At 44.1% G+C, this 14,255-nt stretch overlaps 2 non-coding genes across 2 annotated transcripts; both read right to left on the bottom strand.

The window, feature by feature from the left end:
- Positions 1-6,582: 6,582 nt before the first annotated feature.
- Positions 6,583-6,774, bottom strand: LOC142679618 (U2 spliceosomal RNA). The gene has a single exon (XR_012852837.1). It is a non-coding gene; the product is annotated as a U2 spliceosomal RNA (small nuclear RNA).
- Positions 6,775-13,577: 6,803 nt separating this feature from the next.
- LOC142679604 (U2 spliceosomal RNA) lies at positions 13,578-13,765 on the bottom strand. Its single transcript, XR_012852827.1, has one exon. It is a non-coding gene; the product is annotated as a U2 spliceosomal RNA (small nuclear RNA).
- Between the last annotated feature and the right edge of the window lie 490 nt (positions 13,766-14,255).

Raw genomic sequence — 14,255 nt, 5'->3', positions numbered from 1 at the left:
CCGTTTATTTAAAATTTTTGACATAAAAAGGATTTACAAATTTTTTACATTTTTACAATAAATCAATAAATACACAGGGTTTACAACAATGGTATAATAATAAATACAAGTTATCAGATAAAATCACATAACTTATAAAAGGGCACTTGGTGGCATCAAATTATGGAACTCCATTCACTAAAAAACCATTTTCTACATAAAACAGGAGAGAGTTTTTTATCTAAAAGAAAATACTTGTGCATCTCACTTAAACAAATGGCTAAAACATCATCCACAGTTAAAACGTCATGTTTGAATAAAAGAATGTTTCTGGCCGCCCACAGAGCTGCTTTGACGCAGTTAGTGATCTTCCATGCCATCATTTTTCGGGTCTGTGTTGGGCATTCCAGACATCCATAAAAAACGCCATCGCTAGTAAATCTCTGTAGTCCTGTAATCTTCTGTGCCAAGGGGAGGATTCTTGACCACACCAATTGTGCGTAGTAGCACTGCCAGAAAAGGTGGTAGACTGTCTCATCATCTCTGCAACCTCCCCTTGGACACGCAGCCGAGTTGGTCAGTCCCCTTCGATGCTGGAATGCCCGGCATGGAAGACACTCGTGGGCACAACTCCAGGCCAGATCTTTCTGAGGATTAAAAAGATAATTAATATTTACCATTCTCCATATTTGTTTGCACTTTTGTTCACTAAAATTACTAATGGGGGCTACTAAAACATTTTCTTTTATCTTTTTTAAAACACTTTTACTATTTTGCACGTCTTCAATTCTCTTGCCTTTCAAGTTAAAAAGGTTCACAATTTTCTCTAAAATCTTGTACTGGTCAGGGAGGTTAAAAGCATACGGGGAGCTTAAAACCGTGGAGAACCATCCGTTCCTCTTCATAAAATAACCGGTGTTAAAACGGATAAAATATGACCAGTAGTGATCCTTAAAAACAGCGTTAAGACATGCAGTAAAAAATTTGATTAAAAGAAAGGTCTTTATGTCAGGGAAATCCTTACCACCCATTAGTTTTGGCATCATCACCTTCTCTCTCCTGAGTTTTTCCATTTTGGAGTTCCATAGAAATGTAAAACAAGCTTTATTTATTTTTTTTAATAAAATATCAGGGGGAGGGAAAACCATACTCAAATATAATAAAATCGGTAAAATCACCATTTTCATAATTAAAACTTTTCCCTCCATAGTCAGCTTTCTCAAATTCCACATACAAATCTTTTTATTAACTTTTTGTGCCACCAAGTCCCAACTGTTAAAACCATTGTTTAACTCATTGAAGGAGACCCCTAAAATCTGCACAGTCTCTGACACAGGGACTGGAATGTCCTGTAAAATCATATTGCCAATGTTTAAAATGTTACTTTTATTAAAATTGACTTTAAAACCGGAGGAGCAACAAAACTTATAGATCTGTCTTAAAGTTGTTTGTAGTGATAGGGTGTCCCTACACAGTACCGCGACATCATCCATGTACCCCACTACCTTTGCCTCTAGTCCCCCCCCGCCCGGCAGGGGGACTCCACGTATCTGTTTGCTTTTCCTCAAGGTGCACAGTAGAGGCTCAATTGCACAAATAAAAAGTAGTGGGGACAAGGGACACCCCTGCTTCACTCCGGAATTTAAAAGGACATCCTGTGTTTTAAAACCTTTGACTAAAATCTTGCTAGTGCAGTTGTCATAAAAGGCCTTCAGAGACTGTATAAAACCTTCCGGTATACCCATTTTCTCTAAAACCTTAAAAAGATAAAAGTGTGACACTCTGTCAAAGGCTTTCTCAAAGTCGATTGTTAAAACTGCCATTTTGCCTTTCCTCTCCTTTGTGTCATTAATAACATCTTTTAAAAGGTTCAGGTTATCCCATATGCTCCTCCCGGGTATCCCACAGACCTGGTTGGAGTGAATTATTTTGTTTACGACTGCTTTTAATCTATTTGCACACATTTTAGCCATTATCTTGTAGTCGCAATTTAGCAGTGTAATTGGTCTCCAGTTTTTAATGTCGGTTTTGTCCCCCTTTTTGTACAGCAGGGACACCTCACCTTTCTTCCAGGACCCCGGGAGGGCTTTTGTTCTAAAAACTTGTGTAAAAAGAGAGTGGAGATCTTCCTTTAAAACACCGTAAAATAGAACATAAAACTCTATGGGTATACCATCAGGACCAGGGACTTTACCTGTTTTAAAACTCTTGGTAGTTTCTAAAATTTCTTGTTCTGAAATCTCCTGTAATAAAAAGTTTTGGGAGACAGGATCTAAAACAGCATCAACCTCCTTCAATGAGTCATTCATAAAAGCATTGTCAATGTTTTTAACATTAAAAAGATCCGCATAAAACCCATGTACCTTTTTTAAAATATTTTGGGTATTTGTTTCACCTTCAATATTATCCAACAGGGTATGCTTATCATTGATTTTCTTAAAAAAATACCTGGAGCAGGTCTCGTTCTCCTCAAGATGTTTTACCTTACAGCGAAAGATTATTTCCTTTCCCCTCTGCTCCAGGCACTGGGAGATCTCTTTTTTAATCTCAATGATCTCCTTGTCCACCAGCATACCCTGTTCTCTGAATTTATATTGGGTCTGCAGACGGGTATTTAAATTTGCATAAAATTTGCATTTCTCTTTTGCTTTTCTCATCCCAATCTTAATAAAAAAATCTCTTATTTTAACTTTCATTTTTTCCCACCAGGTGACGATGGGCATATTGGGATGTCTTACCCGTCTGCAGCCTTTGTAAAAGGTAATAAAATCAGCTAAAATTTGCGGATCTTCTAAAAGGGATACGTTTAATTTCCAGGCTTTTTTCGGAGTTCTTCTTTCGTTATCACATTTCACTTTAAAATACAATAACTTATGGTCAGAAAAGACGTTTGGGTTAATATCACATTTAAAAGGCAGTATTTGGTAAGAGCAGAAGATAAAATCAATCCTGGAGCTGCAGGTCACGTTGCTCCAGGTAACGCCGGCCTCTTCACATAAATCCCTGTTACATTTTTTAAAAACATCGGTGAGTTTAAAATCAGTAACAATATCTTTTAAAATTGACGAGGTCTTGTCGTAGTTCCTGCTTACTGAATTAGAGAACCGGCGTTCCCCCTTTAAAATACAATTAAAATCACCCGCTAAAACAAGTGGTTCTGAATCATTAATAAAAAGGGGTAAAATCTCTAGCATTCTAGCTCTTTCATTTCTCTCAGGAGAACCATAAAAGTTTAAAAACTGCCATTTAATACCGTCTATAAAAGCTTTGACCATTAAAATTCTGCCTGGTAAAATTTCATAAAAACTGTCAATTAAAACGTTCCCTTTAAATAAAATGGCGACACCTGCGGCTTTAGATTCGTTAGACCCGGACCACACCGAAGGTCCGAGTCTCCAATCTCTTTCATATTTTTTATAGTCCATGCGATGTGGGATGCAGCATTCCTGTAGGAAAAAAACTGACGCGGTAAGAATAGAGAGGTAATCGAACAGGGCAGCTCTTCTTGTCTTAGAATGCACGCTTCTTACGTTTAAGGAAAGACCACATAACTCAGCCATGAGGAAAAGGGAGAGAGACAGTCTTTATAATCTTACCCGAGGTGGCCTCAGCAGTCCTCCGCATCGCCAGAGACCCCACTAGGACTCTCATAACCTTCGATTCTGGAGTCCACGGAAAAAATAGAGAAGGTAGGAGAGGAACTCCCATCACTTAGCTGACCCCCCGCCAAACCTGAGGCACTAATCATGAAAGGATCCCATATGGACTCCACGGGCAATATTTCATCTGCAGGAGCTTTTTTGGCAGCGACCTCCCCTTCGATAGGGGCAGGAATTGCGCTCCCTGACGTCTCTGGGACCTCCGTCACCTCGGAGGCAGCTGTCCGTGTATCCCCCAACTGGCTAGAAGGGGGTGGACCTTTAGTTGTCACTTTCGGGGGCACGTCCAGTGGTTTCCCTGCCTTCGCCAATGCAGGTACTTCCATCGGCACCCCCGCTGCCACCTCCGAGTACGCCCTACGTCGCTTGTGGTTCGCTGCCGCTCCGCCCGGGTCCTCTGCCTCAGGTACAGGCTGACCCAGCATCTCTTGCGGACCAGTAGGATCAGCTTCATCCGAACTACCCGTCTCCCCAGTTTCCTGGGGGGGCTTTTTCGTCCGCTGATCACTGGATCGACGCTTGTTCCGTCTCTGCTCTTTTGGGTCACCTGTTTGGGGGGGTCTGCTAGAGGTATCCATCTCATCCTGACCTTCTCCTTGGGGTTCCTCTCCTTCTGGGGGTACGATCTGGCCTGCTGGCTGCTCGGGACGCCTCGGCCGGACCTCGGGTTGTTCCGATCTGTGGGGACAAAATGCAAAAAGGTGACCAACTCGGCTGCAATATCGACACCTTTTCCCCAGAGGGCAAGTTTTGGCCTCGTGCTCAGAGCTGCCACAGTTCCTACAGGTGCTCTCGCAGGACTCATTGGTGTGACCGTACTTTTGGCATTTCCTACAGAATGGAGGCATCCCTGAAAAGTAAAAATCTCCTGCCATATCTCCTAATTTAAAACGTGCTGGCGGCAGCATTATCCCTCCTGTAAAATTGGCATCTCTGTAGCATGTCACTAAGAATCTCCATTTAGAGGTCCAGACCCCAACCTCATTCATCACTTTGCCAATACACTTAACCGTTTTAAAATAGGGGGATAAAAAGGACATCACATCTTTTACGTCAGCAAATGGGCAGTACATCTTAATAACAATCATTTTTGTGATGTCCAAAACATGCTCGTAAAAATCCACTCCGTCCAGTCTCGGGTCATTTTTTACTGCATATGCCGCCAGCAAATCTTGGAATACTCCATTCTGTATAAATGTGATGTCATAGGTTCTTCTTCTTGGGTAGTCCTGCACTGCCAAAATCTCCCTCTTTTGGACATTGAAAATGCCAACAAGCACGGTCTCCACCACGAATTTCAAGCCACAAGTCGTCGCCTTCTCCTCCGAAAGAATTATTCGCACAGTATTCTTAATCCGGGCATATGCCGGTATGTCACCTGGATTTTCATCCATAGTGAGTCTTTTAGGAAAGTCACGCCACCCGTTGGTGACGTAACGTCTACGCAACCTCCCCTTTTCGGCCGGAACCTACACGGGGGTATGTGGATCGCAACCCGTTGCTCAGGACTAAGCCTCTCTCCCAAATAGCAGCACGGGGGTGAAGTCCAGGCGAACCTGGACGATCCCCCGAGGCCGAGAGAGAGGGTACCTGAGCACCTCCTAACCAAGACCAGGCAGCACTGACTACAAGTAATCAGAACTACACTTGATCTCAGCCAGAAGGCCGAGAAGCGATAACCCGAACGGGCCGCGCGTTGACCGAGGCTGCCCAATACTGCTGTTCACCCCTTGCAGCGATTCAGCCTACTCCTAGGCAATTCCATGGGGCCCTGCAGGCTCACACACACTCACAGCTACTAAGCGGGAGGTGAATAAAGGCCGGAGAGGAAGCAAGACAGGATTTGCTTCTTTTGCTTGCACCACAATGCAGTGCTGAAAGAGGAGGAATCGACATAAAAACGCCTTCCTGGCAACGCCCAAATGCCCTCCTGCCGTGCAAACACTGGCAGCAGCAGCAGCAGCAGTAAGTGCATGCCCACTGCCACCCCTTCTCCTTTCACACCTTGTATCAGCTTTAATCCAGTCCAGTGCTGCCTGCTGAGCAGCACTGATCAACACTGCCTGGGCCCAGGCTTTTATCTCTGAGGCCCCATTATGATGTCAGAAAGCTGGCTCTGGCTCCTGAGGTCTCCACTATGACACGTGCAAAGTTCCGTCTGAACTTTATATAAGACGGTGCGGCTCAGTCAGTCACTCAGTGTTGCCTGAGAGGGCAACACTGCAACAGCCGGCCCCCAGGCTGTCTTTTTTTTGCACAGCTAGTTGCCTCCAGGAGGCCACAAGAGGGAGACAAGGGACTGCAAAATGGAAAATAGGCATCCACCAACTTTACAGACAACTTGTTCTCCTTGCTCCTACAACCTCCATCCTTGCACAGTTTGTTATTCTTCCAGGTAACATAGTAACAAATCCAAATTGCTGCTCTCTTTGTAGGCAAGCAAGGGTTTGTTGCAACTGCAATTCTTACTTCTTCTTGAAATGTAGGGACCACAGTACATTCCATCACATCCATCTAGTGTACACAGGTAGGTCCATTGTGACGGGCGGGCGGGCGGGCGGGCTGGCTGCTTTAATGGCTGTTTGCTGTTCCCCTACTCCACTCCACTATTTGACTATGGTGCTGCATCAATCAGTGGCTGGCTCAGGTGCAGCTCTTTAACCTACCTAGGAGGGAGGGCGGAGAGAAGACAAGGAAGGTGAATGAGCTGTTCCAATGTGAAATGCCGGAAACACAGAAACACAGACGACACAAAACAAGAGGTGGCAATGTATTAATTAATTGCATTTAATAAATTAGCTCATTATCACACATGACTGTACAAATGCATTGTCCAACAGGTGTTGAAATAATGGGATTAAAAGGGGAGATCCCATCCGAAAGACAAAAACAATGGCAAACACAAAAAGCACTTTTGGAATCTGATTTTAGTAAACACATAAGGAAAGGGTGCACCGGTCCTGGAAATACTGCAATACCAGGTCAATGCGTGGAGTGGACAGAGCAAGCTCTATTTCCATCTCCCTGTTCTAAAAATCCATTTAATATATGGTCCCCAGATAGGGGACGTATCAGATATTAAACTGATAAGAACAGATAAGGTTTCAACAAAGTTTTTTATTGGCAAAAATAATATATTTTACAGACTTTTTTTAAGAATTGAAACCACAAGATAAAATCAATGGCATAATACATAAATATTCATACATTTAAATGAATACAAAAGAATAATAATAAGACCAGTAATACAGATGTTATAATAAAAGTACAGAACAATAGCAGGATAAAATTTGTACAGGGCATAAAAGACATAAAAGAATAAAACCATTTTTATTTACAATGTTATGGTATTCCACATTTGCAAACACCACATGGATGTTGCTTCTTTTACCCCTAGCTGCTTTTTGTCCCTAAGATAATAAATATACATTTCACTTAGGGCATATTTCACACAATTTTTAACGTCAATAAAATCATGTTTAAAAAGCAGAATGTTCCTAACCTTCCAGATGGCATTCTTAAAACAGTTTAAAATGATCCAACAGACCATTTGCTGTTTAAAACTTGGGCAGTTAAAAAGACCATAAAACACGTATTCAAATTTAAGATCTTTAAGACCGCAGGCCCATTTCAGCAATGGGCCTACCTTCCTCCAAACCTCCTGTGCATATGGGCAGTTCCAAAACAGGTGCATTACCGTCTCGTCGTCACCACACCTGTCTTTCGGGCACTTGGCTCTCGCCACCAGTCCTCGCCTATGCTGGAATTCACGGGTAGGGAGGCACTGGTGAACGATTGCCCAGGCAAGGTCCCTGTGCACATTTGCCATAAATTTCCCGAAAACGTTCCGCCACACCACCTTGGACCTTGCCTGTGAGAAATTTGAAACTGCCAGTGTATCTTCCTGCCGCCTACAGGAGAGTGACACTTTTTTCTGGTCCCCCAATATGTCAGGCCCCAATTCTTGGAGACCTAGTAGCCTGACAGTTTTTTCGAGCACCGCATATTGTTTTGGGGGACACAGAAGCACAGGAGAATTCAAAGGGACACGAAACCATCGTTTAAAAATCATGCCCGTAGCGTACTTTAAAAAGTAGCTAAAAATACCATCAGAATTATACATTTTAAAACAGAAGCAAAAGTATTTAATGTAAAAGAAGTTAAAAAGGTTAGGAACATCTCTCCCGCCATTGTCCTTACATCTGTACATAAAATCACGTTTTAGTTTTTCCATTTTGGAACCCCATAAAAACATAAAACAGATCCTGGTCACTTTTTTAATATATAAAATTGTTGGAGGGAAAACCATAGCTACATAGAGCATTATAGGTAATAAAACAGATTTAATTATTAAAACTTTTCCCTCCATGGTGAGATTTCTCAAATTCCACATTAAAACCTTTTTTTCCATTTTGGCAATTACTGAATCCCAATTGGGTCTCCCATCGTTTTCTTGATTAAAAACAATTCCTAAAATTTTTATCTGATCCTGCTGCATGTTAACTCCTGGTGTCACAGAGGAATCCCATACACCAGTATAAAAACAGTCACACTTATCAACGTTTAATTTAAAACCAGAGGCTTCACAAAAAAAGCCGGTGTTCCTCAATGCCCTTCTCATAGAAGCGGCGTCTGGGCATAGGACGGTGGCGTCATCCATATAGCCCAGGATTTTTACCTGGTTCCCCCTTCCTCCAGGTATGGGCACGCCTCTGATGACTTTATCATCTCTTATTAGGGTGAACAGAGGTTCTATGGCACAAATAAAAAGGAGCGGAGACAACGGGCACCCCTGTTTCACCCCTGATAAAAGAGGAACACCTTTAGTTAAAAATCCGTTGATAGAAATTTGGCTAAAACAGGATCGATATAAAAGCTTAATACGTGTTAAAATAATTTCAGGAACAGCCATCTTTTTAAGAACCATAAAAAGATATTCATGGGAGACCCGGTCAAAAGCCTTCTCGAAATCTAAGGATAAAATAGCAAGACTTTGACCCCTTTCTTTAAAATACCAAATGATGTCACGTAAAATATTCAGGGACTCAGTAATTGACCTCCCAGGTACCCCACATACCTGGTTTGGATGGATTAATTTATGAATAAAAGGTTTAAAACGGATTGTTATTAGTTTAGCTAAAATTTTACAATCAACGTTTAAAAGAGTAATAGGACGCCAGTTTTTTAACTGGTCCTTCTCACCTTTTTTAAAAATTAAGGACACAATCCCCCTCCTCCAGGAAGGTGGCAGCTCTTCAGCAATAAAAACTTCCTTATACAATAAAAACATGTCATTCTTTAAAATTTCCCAAAAAGCATGATAAAATTCGATGGGCAGACCATCTTCCCCAGGAGCTTTCCCATTAGAAAAACTTTTAAAAGCAAATAAAAGTTCCTCCAAGGTAATATTACGGGATAAAACTTCCTGGTCTAAAATATCTAGCTTGGCATCAAGGGAATTAAGAACATGTTCTAAAAAGGAAGGATCAATATTTTTCTTGTTAAAAAGAGATTGGTAGAAATTAAAAGCAGAATTTAAAATGCCGACCATAGTGGTTTCTCCTTCAAGGTTTAAAATGACATCTCGTTTATCCATTACCTTTTTGAAGAAGAACCGGGAACACTTCTCGCCATCCTCGAGGTGCTTTACATGTGAATTAAAAATTATTTGTTTCCCTTTCTCTTCTATGGCATGTTTTATTTCAGCTTTAAGATTTAAGATATCATCATCAACATCCATACCAATCTCCTTCAATTTAAAAAGCACATGTAAACGTTTATTAAGAACATAAAACCATTGTTTTTTCTCTTTTGCTTTCTTCTTACCTGCTCGAATAAAAAAAGCTCTGATTTTGGGTTTAATGCCCTCCCACCAGTGTAGCATAGGCTGACTGGGCGCTCTATGGGACTGCCAACACTGGTAGGTCCGCACAAACTCCTCTTTAATGATGGGGTCCTCCAGGAGCGTGGTGTTTAGTCTCCAGGGACCCCTACAAGCTTTTTGCTCCCCCTCTAGCTCCAAGTGCACCGAAAGGAGCTTGTGATCAGATAAAATATTTGTTAAAAGCAAACATTTTTTGGGAATAAAACTGTTAGAAGTGAAAATAAAATCAATTCTGGAGCTCACTCTTCCATTGGACCAGGTGGGGCCTGGGTCTGCAGGCAAGAGTTCCCTCCAGCAATCTTTCAATTTAAAATCACCAATAAAATTCTTGAGCAGGTAAGAAGTACGGTCAATTTTTCGATTAAAATCCCCACCCTGCCGTTGTTCTCCATCTCGTACACAGTTAAAATCACCACCCACCAGCAGGGGGGTAGACCCAACACAAAACAATGGTAAAATTTCTAATAGTTCTGCCCTCTCCTGTTTGGAAGGAGGGGCATAAACGTTTAAAACACGAATTAAAATTCCATTAAAAAGCAAATGTATTAAAATAGCTCTGCCGGGCATGATTTCAGTCACTGTTTGGATGGAGATAAAACGACCTCGGCAGAGCAATCCAACCCCCGCAGAGCGACAGTCATTTCCACCAGACCAGACTGAGGGGCCTAGTTTCCAGTCCATCTTTAGATCTTCATATTCCAAGTCATTAGGGATTCCACATTCCTGAAGCAGGCAAAGGTCAAAGTCCACAGTCTCTAAAAATGAAAATAAAGCAGTCCTGCGAACAGGGCTCTTTAGGGACCTCACATTTAGTGAGGCGACTTTGATAGGAACCAACATAGTCTCAGTTTAAGTCAGAGTCCGAACCAGAAGAGTCGTACTCGGAGATCAGCTGCGAATCTGGACCCCCTTTTTGAGGGGTCAACAAATCTTTAATGTTGGTAGGGTCAGAGCCAGATACGTGGGCGGCTCCAACCCCCACACTGCTTTCATCGGAACTCCGGACTCCTCCTCCTCTCGCTGTCTCTTAGCAGAATGGCTCCTATCCATCTCCTCGAAGTCGCTCTCACCCATCTCTGGCCCCTGGCTGAAGATATCGCTGATGTCTCTACTTGGCAGCTGCACAGGGGCCTGTGAGGTCCCATCACTTTTGGCAACCTTTGCCTGCTTACGGGGAGCCTTCATCGCAAGCCCCTCTACAACCGCAGTGGAGGAACTTTGCTCTGGCTCCCCTGTTGACCGGTAATGGTCAAAACGAGGCTCCAATCCAGCATGTTTGGGGGTTTTCTTAATGGAGCCCTCGTTTGACACAGAGTGTCTCCGCTCCATGCCCACACTCTTGGGACAGGCGTCAGGTCTTACCGCAGAACCTACGGAAGCACGACGCCTGTCGCTAACCACTGCCTCAACAGGGTCCACTGCAGGCGGAGCAGAGGACCCGTCTGCAGAGGTGCCGGTCAACTTATGTCCAGCAGAGTCAGAATTCCTCCTGCTCTGCCTGGACCCAGTGGAATCCCTGTGGCCGTCCCTCGAGGCTGACATCGGTGGGCCCCCCGATGGAGCTGTGAAGGACTTTGGCCTGGACCCCTCAGTCGTCAATGCTCGTTTTGGGGCATTACCAGCGGCGTCTGCACATGTTGCAAACTGCCGCTCTGGCCCTGGTCTGGGTGGCCCAGACTTCGCTCTGCGGGGGCAGTCTTTAAAAGCATGCCCAGTCATGCCGCACAGATTGCACAACACCTCGGAACTGCATTTTGCCGCCACGTGTCCAACCTGGCCACACCTGTTACACTGCACCACATGGGGCCGGTCACAATGTTCTCTGGTGTGGCCATATCTCAAGCAGTTCCGGCAGGCTATTGGCATCTGGGGGTAAAATAAGAATCCTCGATTCTTCCCAATGGCAAAGTTCTGGGGTGGGTGGTGAAAGCCTCCAATGCCATTGGGATCCTGGCGGAACTTCACCCAATATTTTCTTTTCCCATTCCAGAAGCTCTGGGTATTCAAGATCTTGTGTGAGAAGCGGACCTCCCTGCAGTAACGACTGAGGAAGGTTTCAATGTCACACTCTGGGACAAATGGACTGAACATACATATCACGAGCGGGACCTCTTCCTCCCCGTAGAGGAATAAAAAGTTCAGTCCATTTAGCCGCTCCTCACTCTGGCCCGCATCAGATAGTTTCTTGTGCATATTCTCGCAGTATGCCGCGGCCGTAAAGGAGATGGTGTACCGACCGCGGCTTTCCTGGTCATTGAGACACAGGATGTCCGCCCGCTTAAGCCCCAGGAAGTCCAGCAGAATCACCTCCACAATGAAGCGAAGGTTCTTCCGCTGACGATGGCCTTCTTCCACCTCGATGCGGACGGACTGGCGCAACCGGGTGTCCCCGGATGCGAAACCAAATGTGAATGGCATTTTCAGTGCCTGGGGGCTAAGCCTGTCCCTTATAGCAGCAAGGGCTCAGATTCCACAATTAAGTGAAACCCTCCCCCAAGGCCAAGGATTAGGGTACCCCAGACACCTACGATGCCCGACAAAACGCCCTTGGAACGCTCGTTTAATGACGCCTCAAGGCCGGTTGACCTCTTGGAAAAGGCGCGATCGCCACTCGTTGTCCGGGGGCTAAGCCCACTCCCCAAATAGCAGCAAGGGGGTGAAGTCTCTCTGTGAAAAGAGACGATCCCCCAAGGCCAAGGAGCAGGGTACCCCGGACACCTCCCAACAAAACCAGATGCAGAAATACTACACCCGATCTTGCCAAAAGGCCGAGAAGCGATAACCCGAACGGGCCGCGCGTTGACTGAGCCTGCCCAATACTGCTGTTCACCCCTTGCAGCGATTCAGCCTACTCCTAGGCAATTCCATGGGGCCCTGCAGGCTCACACACACTCACAGCTACTAAGCGGGAGGTGAATAAAGGCCGGAGAGGAAGCAAGACAGGATTTGCTTCTTTTGCTTGCACCACAATGCAGTGCTGAAAGAGGAGGAATCGACATAAAAACGCCTTCCTGGCAACGCCCAAATGCCCTCCTGCCGTGCAAACACTGGCAGCAGCAGCAGCAGCAGCAGCAGCAGCAGTAAGTGCATGCCCACTGCCACCCCTTCTCCTTTCACACCTTGTATCAGCTTTAATCCAGTCCAGTGCTGCCTGCTGAGCAGCACTGACCAACACTGCCTGGGCCCAGGCTTTTATCTCTGAGGCCCCATTATGATGTCACAAAGCTGGCTCTGGCTCCTGAGGTCTCCACTATGACACGTGCAAAGTTCCGTCTGAACTTTATATAAGACGGTGCGGCTCAGTCAGTCACTCAGTGTTGCCTGAGAGGGCAACACTGCAACAGCCGGCCCCCAGGCTGTCTTTTTTTTGCACAGCTAGTTGCCTCCAGGAGGCCACAAGAGGGAGACAAGGGACTGCAAAATGGAAAATAGGCATCCACCAACTTTACAGACAACTTGTTCTCCTTGCTCCTACAACCTCCATCCTTGCACAGTTTGTTATTCTTCCAGGTAACATAGTAACAAATCCAAATTGCTGCTCTCTTTGTAGGCAAGCAAGGGTTTGTTGCAACTGCAATTCTTACTTCTTCTTGAAATGTAGGGACCACAGTACATTCCATCACATCCATCTAGTGTACACAGGTAGGTCCATTGTGACGGGCGGGCGGGCGGGCTGGCTGCTTTAATGGCTGTTTGCTGTTCCCCTACTCCACTCCACTATTTGACTATGGTGCTGCATCAATCAGTGGCTGGCTCAGGTGCAGCTCTTTAACCTACCTAGGAGGGAGGGCGGAGAGAAGACAAGGAAGGTGAATGAGCTGTTCCAATGTGAAATGCCGGAAACACAGAAACACAGACGACACAAAACAAGAGGTGGCAATGTATTAATTAATTGCATTTAATAAATTAGCTCATTATCACACATGACTGTACAAATGCATTGTCCAACAGGTGTTGAAATAATGGGATTAAAAGGGGAGATCCCATCCGAAAGACAAAAACAATGGCAAACACAAAAAGCACTTTTGGAATCTGATTTTAGTAAACACATAAGGAAAGGGTGCACCGGTCCTGGAAATACTGCAATACCAGGTCAATGCGTGGAGTGGACAGAGCAAGCTCTATTTCCATCTCCCTGTTCTAAAAATCCATTTAATATATGGTCCCCAGATAGGGGACGTATCAGATATTAAACTGATAAGAACAGATTTTTTTGAGTTGACTACCCCAACAAAGGAGGTAACCGTTTATTTAAAATTTTGAACAAATTTACAATAAATCAATACATTTCAACAAAAATTTACATAAATTTACAATCATGGTTTTTTAATACAGATAAATACAAATTGTCAAATAAAAACAATTTATAAAAGGGCACTTGGTGGCATCATATTATGGAACTCCATTCACTTAAAAACCATTTTCTACATAAAACAGGAGAGAGTTTTTTATCTAAAAGAAAATATTTGTACATTTCATTAAGACAAATGGCTAAAACATCTTCCACAGCTAAAACTTCATGCTTAAATAATAAAATGTTTCTGGCCGCCCACAGAGCTGTTTTTACGCAGTTGGTGATCTTCCATGCCATCATTTTTCGAGTCTGTGTTGGGCATTCCAGGCATCCATATAAAACGCCATCACTTGTGTATCTCCGAAGTCCTGTAATCTTCTGTACCAAGGGGAGGATTCTTGTCCATATCGATTTCGCGTAAAAACATTCCCAGAATAGG

This window comes from Rhinoderma darwinii (genome assembly GCF_050947455.1).
Source record: "Rhinoderma darwinii isolate aRhiDar2 chromosome 2 unlocalized genomic scaffold, aRhiDar2.hap1 SUPER_2_unloc_55, whole genome shotgun sequence".
Classification (NCBI taxonomy): domain Eukaryota; kingdom Metazoa; phylum Chordata; class Amphibia; order Anura; family Rhinodermatidae; genus Rhinoderma; species Rhinoderma darwinii.
Note: the sequence above shows the minus strand (reverse complement) of the source record. Positions and strands in the feature narration are given on the sequence as shown.